Genomic DNA, 11,243 nt, shown 5'->3' with positions numbered 1-11,243 from the left:
CAACACCGTCCAGACTCCCCTAGGGCATCTCTCCACACCTTTTAGCAAATCCGCCATCTTGACTACAAAGACTCTTCCGAGGACTACAAATCCCAGCATGCAAAGCAGTTCCACGCTTCTGGCTGGGAGTTCTAGCCCTGTTTTTAAAAGTAATCCTCTAATTTTTTTTGTGTTTCTGTTTTTAATATATCTTTACTGATTTTAGAGAGGAAGAAAGAGAGAAATAGGAACATCACTGATGGGAATTGCTTCAGGCACACCCCAAACTGGGGATCGAGCCCCCAACCCATGCTTGTGCCCTGACAGGGAATCCAACCGTGAGCTACTGGTTCATACGTTGGAGCTCAACCATTGAGCACACCGGCTGGGCGATACTCTAGTTTTGAAAGTTTAGTGTTTTGCAGATCAAAACATAGGTTCTGTGGGCTGTACTTGACTACCTGTTCCTCAGATAAAACTGATGTTATCCAGAGTTTACCTTACCGGGGAACTTGTATTTTCTATTGATTCTGAGGAGAAATAGAGGTTGCCACCCAAAATGCATCTTCTGTGATGTTGATTATTTTAAGCTGGTTATTATTAAGAAAAGAGGAAGATGCTCTAGCTGGTTTGGCTCTGGATAGAGCATCGGCCTGCAGACTGAAGGGTCCCTGGCTTGATTCTGGTCATTGGCACTTGGGTTGCCGGCTCCATGCCCAGTAGAGGGCATGCAGCAGGCAGCCAATAAATGATTCTCTTTCATTATTGATGTTTCCCTCTCCCTCTCCCTTCCTCTCTGAACTCAATAAAATGTATATTTTAAAAAAGAGGAAGAACCTTTCACCACACCCCTAATTGCCTAAAAGAATTTAGAAAGCTGACTTGCTTCAAGTATAAGGTGATCAGACGTCCCGCTTTTGGCGGGACCGTCCCGATTTTTAACAATTTGTCCCGCAGCCCCCGGCGTTTTTAAAAAGTCCCTATTTTTTCCCCGGACGCGGGACAAATTGTTAAAAATCGGGACTATCTCTCCAAAAGCGGGATGTCTGCTCACCTTATCCAAGTAGGAAGTTATCATCATAGTTATTATGAACTAGTGTGAGACAGGGGGGAACCTAGCAAATTCCTCTCCGTGTTCCGTTGTTAAAGATAGCCAAGCAAACACTTATTTAGCAAACATTAAGCATCTTGTCCAGCTTGCTGATTTGCGATACAACAAGAAAAGCAACTTTATTCTCTGGCAGAGGAAATGACATGTTATCTGGAAGCTGCGTTCTCTTGTTGGCATTCACATCTTTAAATTTTTCTTCTTTTGACTGACAGATCCTGCCTCAAGTTTATTTGTGCTGTTGTATTGTCAATCAGCGAGCTAGACAAGATGCCTTAATGAGCCAATTAGTTAGAAATCATGTTTATTTCGAGCAGGTTCAGAGCAGAATACCTCTGTCAAATTCTGAACAAACACAGGAAAGAGTATTCCATTTTTATATCCTTCTCGGTCTTTGTGTAAGTTATTTTTGCAGACAACTTGTAACCCTGAGTACATATCATATCTATACAGACACCTGTAACCTTGGATACATAATTAACAAACACTCGGCATGAGAATATGGGAATTATTATCAGTATCAGCGTATCAGCCCCTTTAGGTGGCTAGCTTGCAAAGTCAGACAGTTAAGTTTATCTTTCCTATATTCAAGCTAAAAAACAAAGTTATTTTTACAGAGTAAGAGACTGTCTAAAAATAACAGAGTTGACTTATGGAACAAGGGGCAGTTTTTCCAAAGGAGGGATCGTTACTATGCTTCAGTGATGATAGCAGAGGGGGACACTAACTTCATGCAGACAGCAGCCCAAGGGTCACAACCAGTCCTTCCATCCTCACATTGGTAGATAGAGGAGCTTTTCTGGGGGCACCTTTGGGAGCCTGAGCCCGAGTGGCAGCCTGGGGCTTGTTTTGAGTCTTGGCCTTGGACTTTGGCCGGCAGAGCTTGAAATCTCATTTCAGGTCGAAGCCATTTTGGCTCAGTGGTAGAGCGTCGGCCTGCGGACTGAAAGGTTCTGGGTTCGATTCCGGTCAGGGGCATGTACCTTGGTTGCGGGTGCATCCCCGGTGGGGGGTGTGCAAGAGGCAGCTAGTCGATGTCTCTCTCTCATCGACGTTTCTGGCTCTCTATCCCTGTCTCCTCCTCTCTGTAAAAAATCAATAAAATATATTAAAAAAAAAGAAAAAGAAATCTCATTTCAGGTCTTTAAATGCCTCTCAGCATGGACACCTGCTGCCCTGACCCCCACTCAGGTTCCATACTGACTCATCCAGACATCTCTTTGACAGCTTTTAGAGATCTAATGGGCCTCTCAAACATAGCCTGTTCAAACTGAAATCCTCCTGAGCTTCCTACCAGTGTCCTTTGCACCTCTATCCTTCCAGTTTGGGTGAAAACCTTACATTGTTCTAACACATGTGGTCTCAGCAAACACTTCCCATCTCATTCACAATGAGTTCTATCCCCCACCCCCTTGCTGTGGCCCACATGGCCCTACATGATTGGGTCTTTCTCTATCTCACCAACTCCATCTCCTACCAACTTCATCCCGCACCATCCTCCTTCATGCTGCTCCACTACTCCCCAGTCCCACCTGCTTGTTCCTCTTCTCCCCCCCCCCCCCCCCACAAGGAAGAAACAGCTTTATTAGGAGACTACACATGTCTGGGGAAACCCAGTCCATTCACAGAGAAGAGAGGTTAACATTGTACAGGGCAGGCATCTAGTATTACAGAACATTCTTTTAAAAACCAAGTATGATATTAAATCCTAATAGTCAGAATCCTAATAGTCAGTATCCTAATAGTCAGAAATGCTGCTGAGGTCAGCCCTACTGGAACTTCTGGAGGCTCCTAGTGAAACAGCGAGCTCTGTGCATACGGGAGAGCTCAGTACTGCCGAGGCTAAGCTCCACACAGGCGGGCAGTCTGGGGCAGGAGAGTTAGAGGGAAAGGCAATGGGGATATTCTCGTCACCCACACAAGGTCATCTGAGTCTGCAAGTGATAGAGGAACCACAGGTCCTTGAACAGAGGCTAGACCGGGGCAGCAGTGGGACTCTGGCTGAAGACACAACGTCTGGGTCATCTGTCAGGACTTGGAGTGCTCCGTGCAGTCTGGAGTGAGGGCACCTCTAGCAGGTCCTGCAACACTGGCTCCCTTCTCGAGGAGCCTGGGAGAGAGCCATTTGGGTTCTGTTCTGACTCCATTCACAGAAGAACTGGCCATGCCCAGCACCAAGTCCAGGGTCATAGTCACTGAGAGGAACTGAGTGGTCACTATGATAACTACACCTCTTAGTCTAGGAACGTGGTCGGCAAACTGCCGCTCTCCATCCACATGGGGCTCTTTGGCCCCTTGAGTGTGGCTCTTCCACAAAATACCACGGCCTGTGCGAGTCCATTTTGAAGTGGCGTTAGAAGAAGTTTAAGTTTAAAAAATTTGGTTCTCAAAAGAAATTTCAATCGTTCTCCTGTTGATATTTGGCTCTGTTGACTAATGAGTTTGCCGATCACTGGTCTAGGAGACTTCTTTAGCAGAATAGTCACTTTTCTCAGACCAAGAGAGATCTTGCCACAAATGAGCCCAGTCTAGAAATGACTCCACTTTCACATGAGCACCAGGTGGAGGGAATCTTTCCCATGAGTTGAAGCTTTAGATCTTGGCCCTCAGATGCTGGCCCTTGGACAGAAGATCAGTGCTCAGGTTTCTGTCAGTTTCTGTCCCAAGAGTAGCAGGTGTCACCTGTTGATAACAGGCCCAAGCGATGTGCTGCTGTAATTTTCCCAAAGGAGAGCACGCACTCTGTCAGCCTCGGACTGAAGAGTCCTGGGTTCAATTCCAGTCAAGGACACATACTTTGGTTGCAGGCCAGATTCCCAGCCCTGGTTGGACGAGTGCAGGAGGCAACCAATCAATGTGTGTCTCTCACATCAATGTTTCTCTCTCTGTCTCTCCCCCTCCTTCCACTCTCTCTAAAAATCAATGAAAAATATCCTCAGGTGAGGATGAACAAAACAAAGCAACAACAACAAAAAAAGAGAGTACACTCTTTTCAAAGGCAAGAAAGGAAGAAATGAGGCAGGCCTCAGGGTATTTGATGCCACTTAATTCTTCCACCGAATTTGCATGCTACTGAGAATGGCATTGATCTTCTTCTCCTCTGCAGATCCTTTGTCCACCTTACTCCTGTACGCTAGCAACTGCTGACAGTCCTTCAGGTCCTGGCAAGTATCAATGACAACATCATGGCACTTGAACTTGGTAGCTAAGTTCAACTTTGTGTCCACATCTTCCAGTAGATTGACATATTCCTGTAATATCTGGATAGGAGCACTGTTTTTGTGCAGAATTTCCACAACCCAATGGAAGCCAATGGGTGCTCTCTTCTTGGTGTAGCCCAGTCAGTTCTTTGTGGTAAAGAGAGCATCTACATCATGTCAGGCACTGAGCTTGCTGCAGGCGGCCAAGGCAGTCAGCACATACTGTTTATCTGGGATCTTAAATGTCTTCTTTAGGTTGACTGGACTGCTGAATGTCCCCTCGGGCTCTGTGTAGAGATAGAAGCAGGAGTAGAAGAGTGTTGTACTAGTGGCATATTGAGGATGGAAGCTTTGTGGGGGTGCTTCCGGAAGATCTCAGTCTGTCCTGCTGATTCTAGATGGCAGTCATTTGTCTCAATAATGATCTTACGTTCCAGGAGCATGTAATGGTCTTGTATGTGTGCAGAATCTTCCACTAAAAATGGCAAGCCAGCTGAAACCGGTTTGGCTCAGTGGATAGAGCATCGGCCTGCAGACTGAAGGGTCCCAGGTTCAATTCTGGTCAAGGGTATGTACCTTGGTTGTGGGCACATCCCCAGTGGGAGGTGTGCAGGAGGCAGCTGATCGATGATTCTCTCTCATCGATGTTTCTAACTCTCTATCTCTCTCCCTTCCTCTCTGTAAAAAAAAAAAAAAAATCAATAAAATATATATTTTTAAAAATGGCAAGCTGATGCAGGTCTTAAGAAATTCTTTCTGTTTCTCAGGGTCCTGAATGCTCAAGTGCTCTTGATAATGGGAAGCACAGCTCTTCCGTTCTATCTAGGAATCTGAAGAGACATAAAAGCAGCTTTTGATCCCCTATTTCCTTAAAGAAGTGAATGAGATGTCTCAGGGCGACCTGTCGCACCTCTAGCTCTTGGAAGAGGACCTCTTTGCTAGTGTCCTCTTCAGGAAAATCAGAACGGCAGTAATGACGTTTCCATCATGCATGTTAACTGCTTCCTCTAGGAGTTGTAGCTTGTCCTGTAAGGAGCGGAATCTTTCTAGTGAGCAGACCTTGCCCTTCCGAAGGCGTCTCACCATGTCGCTGGAGCTCCAGTCATTGCTGTGGTCCCTAAACTCCCCCTTGGGTCTCCCCAACTCTGGAGCATAACTTTTGGCAGGTGTGTCCAAAAGAGCATCAGAAAGGGACTGGAAACTTCCAAGTCTAGTTCTCTCTCTAAAAAAAGCTGCTCAGGGAATAGATAGAAGTAGGTTTGGGTAGCTGTGCATAGGAGGAGAAGCTGCTTCGGCTCTTTCACTGTTCACGCCCCTCATGGTTTGACCCACTGTTACCAGCAGTCTCTTTGAGGGACCATGAGATACTTCCCATGGGTTTCCCAGTCCAGCTGACTCTCTCCAGGTCATCATCATCATCATCCAAGAAGTCTCGAAGGCTATTCACTGCCCACTTTAATTGAGAGAGCTCATCATCTTCGTCATCAAAGGTGAAAGCCTTGAACTTGGAGCTATTCCAATATTCCTCCTCATCAACCTTTGTCCGATTCATCTCTTCCTCACAGAGCCCTCCCAATCAGGACAGCACCAGGCTCTTTGGCTGCCAGACAAGCCTTTCCACCTGCTTGTTCCTTGATAACACCAAACACGTTCCCCACCCCAGGGCCTTTGCACCTGCAGTTCCCTCTGCCTGATATTACCTTTCCCCCCATTCATTACCAACGCCTGCTCCCTCACGTCATTCAGTCCTGCTCCAAGTCACTGGGTCAGGAATGCCTTGCCTGGCCACCCTTGTTTAACACCACCCTGTGCTCCCTCTCTGTTGTCATCCCTGCTTTATTTTCATCCTTTGCTGTCTTTCCAACTAGAATGTAAGTTCCGTGAGTTAAGGGATTTGTTTTTTTACTGCCATCATCCTCACCACCTAGCCTAGTGCATAGCACACATGTGTTGAGTCAAAGAGCGAATCAGAATAATCACGTTGCTCTCCCAGCTACGAAACCTACGGTGCTGCCTCACATCTCCGTGCCTTTGCACATGCTATTCCCTTTTCCTGGAAGGCACTTCCTCCTCCTAGTCTGCCCGTAGAACTCTCAGGACCTGACCCAACTGTCACCATCTTTGGGAAGCCCCTATGCCCCCAGGTGGAGTTAGCCAACGGTCCCTCGGTGACCCTGCAGCATCCTGTAGGTGCCTCAATTAATGCTGGGCTCTCATGTGATTTTCCTGTCTGTCTTCTCCAGTAAACTGTGTGATCTTCCCGAGGACAGGCACCATGTCTTCTCACCCCTTTTCCCTAGGGTCTAGTCCGGTGCCTGCACAGCCTTCAGTATTTGGCAAAGGATTGCTGACTGACTGAGAAAATGGACCGACATGTGAGGGAAGGAAGTAGGAAGGAGGGAAAGAGGGACCACCTCTCTCCCTGTAGATGTCCTCAGGGTCCCCCTCGCTAGGGAAGCTGCCTGTTCTCAACCCCTCGCCCCTTCATCCACACTTTCTAGAAACAGGTGCTAACCTCTCAGCCACAATGACCTTAGTTTCCAAACTTCAAAATCAGTAACCAAGATCTGACTAGTTTTATCATGTGTTTTAGAGGTAATAAGACTGAATATCTAGGCCCTGTGGCTGCTCAGGTTTCTGTTAGGGTGAATGTGACCAAGAATCAGATACATATTTACTAGAGGATATTTATTTATTTATTTATTTATTTATTTATTTTAAAACCAATCTTTATTGTTCATATTATTACAAAGGTTCCTCATTCCCCCCTCCTCCACCAGGTTCCCACCCCACCCTTCTCCCCCTCCCCACCCCCCATTGTCCTCATCCATAGGTGCACAGTTTATGTTCAGTCTACTAGAGGATATTTAGAAGCTACTTTGCAGGCGAGTTCAGAGGAAACCCACCCACGATCCTACATCCTAGGTGCTAAACACTGTTAATTTCCTTTTTTAAAATTTTTTTAAGTATTTCATTTATTTTAGAAAGGGAGAGAGGGAAGAAAGTGACAGAGGGAAAGAGAAACATTGATCAGTTGCTGTCGGTAGATGCCTCGACTGGAGATTGAACCCACAATCTTTTGGTGTACTGGATAGTGCTCCACCAACTGAACCACCTGTCCAGAGAAGACTTTTATATTTTTAACAGAAATCTCCATCTGCACGGGTGTTTCCCTCACTGGACCAGGCCTTCCTTCACTATCAGTTGAAAAGACATGGACTTAAATCTTCATAACAATCTTACTCTTTTTTAAATATATATTTTATTGATTTTTTACAGAGAAGAACAGAGAGCTAGAAACATTGATGAGAGAGAATCATCAGTTGCCTCCTGCACCACCCCCACTGGGGATGTGCCTGCAACCAAGGTACATGCCCCTGACCAGAATCAAACCCGGGACCCTCAGTCCGCAGGCCAACACTCCATCCACTGAGCCAAACCAGTCTCGGCAACAATCTTACTCTTATTTACTGTGCTTTTTCTGGAAATCTTTAATAACTGTCTTCATTCCCAAAGTCTTCTTTTGTCTTTAGGTGAAGGTGGCATTTATGGTGATGGCTTTGTCATTTTGGTGAGAATTACTCAGTTTCCCTGGGTCTCTCCCATGCTACTAAACTTTGTTTTTCTCTTGCTAATGTCTCATGCCAATTTGCTTAGACCAGCCAGAAAAACCTTGAAAGGCAGAGTAAAAGTTTTCTTTCCCAAGTTTAGGCAAGTAAGCCAGGAGAACTCATTGGCTGGGACATGCTGACTACTGGGAGCTGCTGCAGCAGAAAATTCTTTGATGTCTGACAAAATGTGGCCAAGAGGTAGGCATTCTTACCTTGTCAGTCTCCCTGTTCTCTGTGGGTTTTGGTGGAAGTTAGAAGTGTTGAGAGTCCTTTCTTTCCTTAGATTGGCAGGAGAAATTTGTGAAGCTAGCTTCTTGGGCCTAGTGACTCAGTTTTTAAAAAAATATATATATTATTGAGTTTTTACAGAGAGGAAGGGAGAGAAATAGAGAGTTAGAAACATCAATGAGAGAGAAACATCAATCAGCCGCCTCCTGCACACTTCCCACTGGGGATGTGCCCACAACCAAGTTACATGCCCTTGACCAGAATTGAACCTGGGACCTTTCAGTCCGCAGGCTGATGCTCTATGCTAGGGGTGTTGAACTCAATCAGAGAAGGGGCCAAAATCTAAAATCCAGCCTAAATTGCGGGCCGAATGGTTTACTGAACAGTCATAAACTGTCATTGTGATGGAAACGCAGCGGAGTGCAGTGATGACAGCGCGGTGTGGGCCACATTGCAAGGCCTGGCAGGACGGATTTGGCCCGCGGGCCTTGTGTTTGACACATGTGCTCTATGCAGTGAGCCAAACCGGTTTTGGCGTGACTCAGGTTTTTATCCATTGACGGTCAGTGTTTCTTTGTCTTGTTCTGTTTTAAGAGCTTGGATCTGACCTCCTCTTTTGTGTCTGCTATCCCGATGGTGAACAGATTGGCATGCATTTGGCACCCAGTCATATAGACTGGGGGTTCTGGGTGGCGGCATCCAGTAGGATCGAAGCACAGGAATATCTGGGGCTTGCGACTGGGCAGCTGTAACATTTTGACTGGTGTCTTGCCTTTTTGTCTGACCAGCTTCTTAGGGGAATTTGTCACCAGGGATGCCAGTTCATAGAGGGCCTTTGTCTTCTCAATCTTTACCACCTGTAATAATGAAAGGCTTTGCCGAAACTGGTTTGGCTCAGTGGATAGAGTGTCGGCCTGCGAACTGAAAGGTCCCAGGTTTGATTCCGGTCAAGGGCATGTACCTTGGTTGCGGGTATGCAGATTGATGTTTCTCTCATTGATGTTTCTAACTCTCTCTCTCTCTCTCTTCCTCTCTGAAAAAAAAATTAATAAAATATATTTTAAAAAATAATGAAAGGCTTTCACTGTCTTAGACTAATCTGGGAGTGAGCTTTTGGATGTCATGAAGGCTGCATCCTTTGTATTCTCTTGCAAACCACTCTTGCTTCCTTTATTAAGCCAAAAAACAAAACAAAACAAAGACACAACAAAAAACAAAACAGAGTGGTTTCAGTCACTATTGAGATTAATCAATTCTACTTGTCAGGTGTTCAGACTGATGTCATTGTAATTAGCTAATTATTAGTAATAGGAAAGGAGAAAAAGGGAGGCCAGACATTATAAGTATGACCATTTGGCCAGCTCCACCCCAGCTGCAGATTTCCACTCTCCAGGGAACTACTGTTCCATTCCCTACAGATTATTGGGGGAAGGACTTGGACAAAGGGGAAGAGGAGTGCATGCGCAGTGAATCCAGCTGACATAGGGAAGGTACCTGCCTGTCACTCAAACCTTGGAACAGGCCTGGCCAGGCAGCTCAGTTGGTTAGTGTTCTTACATTACACCAAGGTTGGGGGTTTGATCTTATCAAGGTACATACAAAAAGCAACCAATGAATGCATAAATAAGTAGAACAGACATTTCTCTCTCTTTCTCTCCACCCCCCACTTTTAAAAATCGATAAATTAAAAAAAACTAAAACAAACCCCAAAATCTGGGAACAGAAATCATTGGTCAGAATGGGTGGGGCCTACACAAGCCCATGAAAATTTGGGGATATATAATTCCCCAAAGTTCACTCTCTCTCTTGTTGGGCTGGGGGCTCTAGGCTCTCTTGGCTTTACTCCTGCTCATGTCTCCTCCATAGCCATGTGGCCCAGCAGACCCCACACACAATGGACTGATGAACGGCAGTGGGGAACACAAGCTAAGCTAGCCCCATTCTGGATTGGACTGTGCAGACATGAAACAGAAACTCTGGACAACAGTTTCTTTTTAAATATATATTTTTTATTGATTTCAGAGAGGAAGGGAGAGAGAGAGAAACATCAATGATGATAAAGAATCGACAGGCTGCTTCCTTCCTGCCCACCCCACACTGGGGATCGAGCCTTCAACCCGGGCATGTGCCCTGACCGGCAATTGAACCGTGACCTCCTGATTCATAGGTCGATGCTTAACCATTGAGCCACGCTGGCCAGGCTTGGGCAACAGTTTTAATGATAGCCCTGCTAAAGGCACAGCAGGACTTCTTTCTTTGTGGAATGAAGGGAAACAGTACCTTAGAAAACAGTAATTCCACAGAAATAAAGCTTTCTACAGTATCACATCCTTCTGTAGAGTCTCAGAAAATTCCTTTACTCAAGGCATGGCAAGAAGCCCACTCCCACCAGCAACATGTGGGAAAAGGAGCAATCCCCACTGATAACAAGATAATGTATCCTTTAAATTGGAAAAAGCTTCTAAATTGGAAAACTTTTAGAGAGCTCGTATTTCACTGGTACCTATAGAAAGACCAAATTTCAAAAAAGAGTACAAAGCATTATAATGACTAGCCTTACAAACAAAAATCAGGTTGAGAAATCTACTGAATTTTCTCTCAGCTTCCCTCGTGGGTCTTATAGATGTTAATAAAAGCATCAGTTTAATAAGAGAATGGATAGATACAACAGGTTATTTAAAAATAGGGTGAATAGTGCAGATATTGTAGGAGCAAAAGAAATAGGAAACAGCCATGGCCAGTGTGGCTCAGTTGGTTGGAGTGTCGTCTCATGGCCCAAAGAGGTTCAATTTCTGATTCCTCCTGATCAATGCTTCTCTTTCAAATTGATGTTTCTCTCTAAAACCAATTTTAAAAATTAAACAAACAAAAAAAGGAAACAGAAAGGGAAGGTTCATAGCACTTTTCCTATGCTTTAGATGGTTAAGAAATGGGATAAGTGGACATTACTGGGATTAAAACCTAAGGTTAGGCAGGCCAAAGAGCCCCTAAATATCCATTCCTATTTAAATATTCAGGTAAAGTTGGCATAACTTCTTTACATAAATCTACTTCAAACAACCCAACTTTCATAATCTTATTAACTATACTTTTTTATGATTGGACATGTTTGGGCCC

At 45.1% G+C, this 11,243-nt stretch overlaps 1 pseudogene; it reads right to left on the bottom strand.

The window, feature by feature from the left end:
- Positions 1 to 3,989: 3,989 nt before the first annotated feature.
- On the bottom strand, positions 3,990 to 5,897 carry LOC118722162 (annotated as a pseudogene).
- Positions 5,898 to 11,243: the final 5,346 nt, after the last annotated feature.

The sequence above is a fragment of the Pipistrellus kuhlii genome, unplaced genomic scaffold, assembly GCF_014108245.1.
Source record: "Pipistrellus kuhlii isolate mPipKuh1 unplaced genomic scaffold, mPipKuh1.p scaffold_m20_p_19, whole genome shotgun sequence".
NCBI lineage: Eukaryota > Metazoa > Chordata > Mammalia > Chiroptera > Vespertilionidae > Pipistrellus > Pipistrellus kuhlii.
The sequence above is the reverse complement of the archived record's forward strand: the minus strand, read 5'-3'. Positions and strand labels throughout refer to the sequence as shown.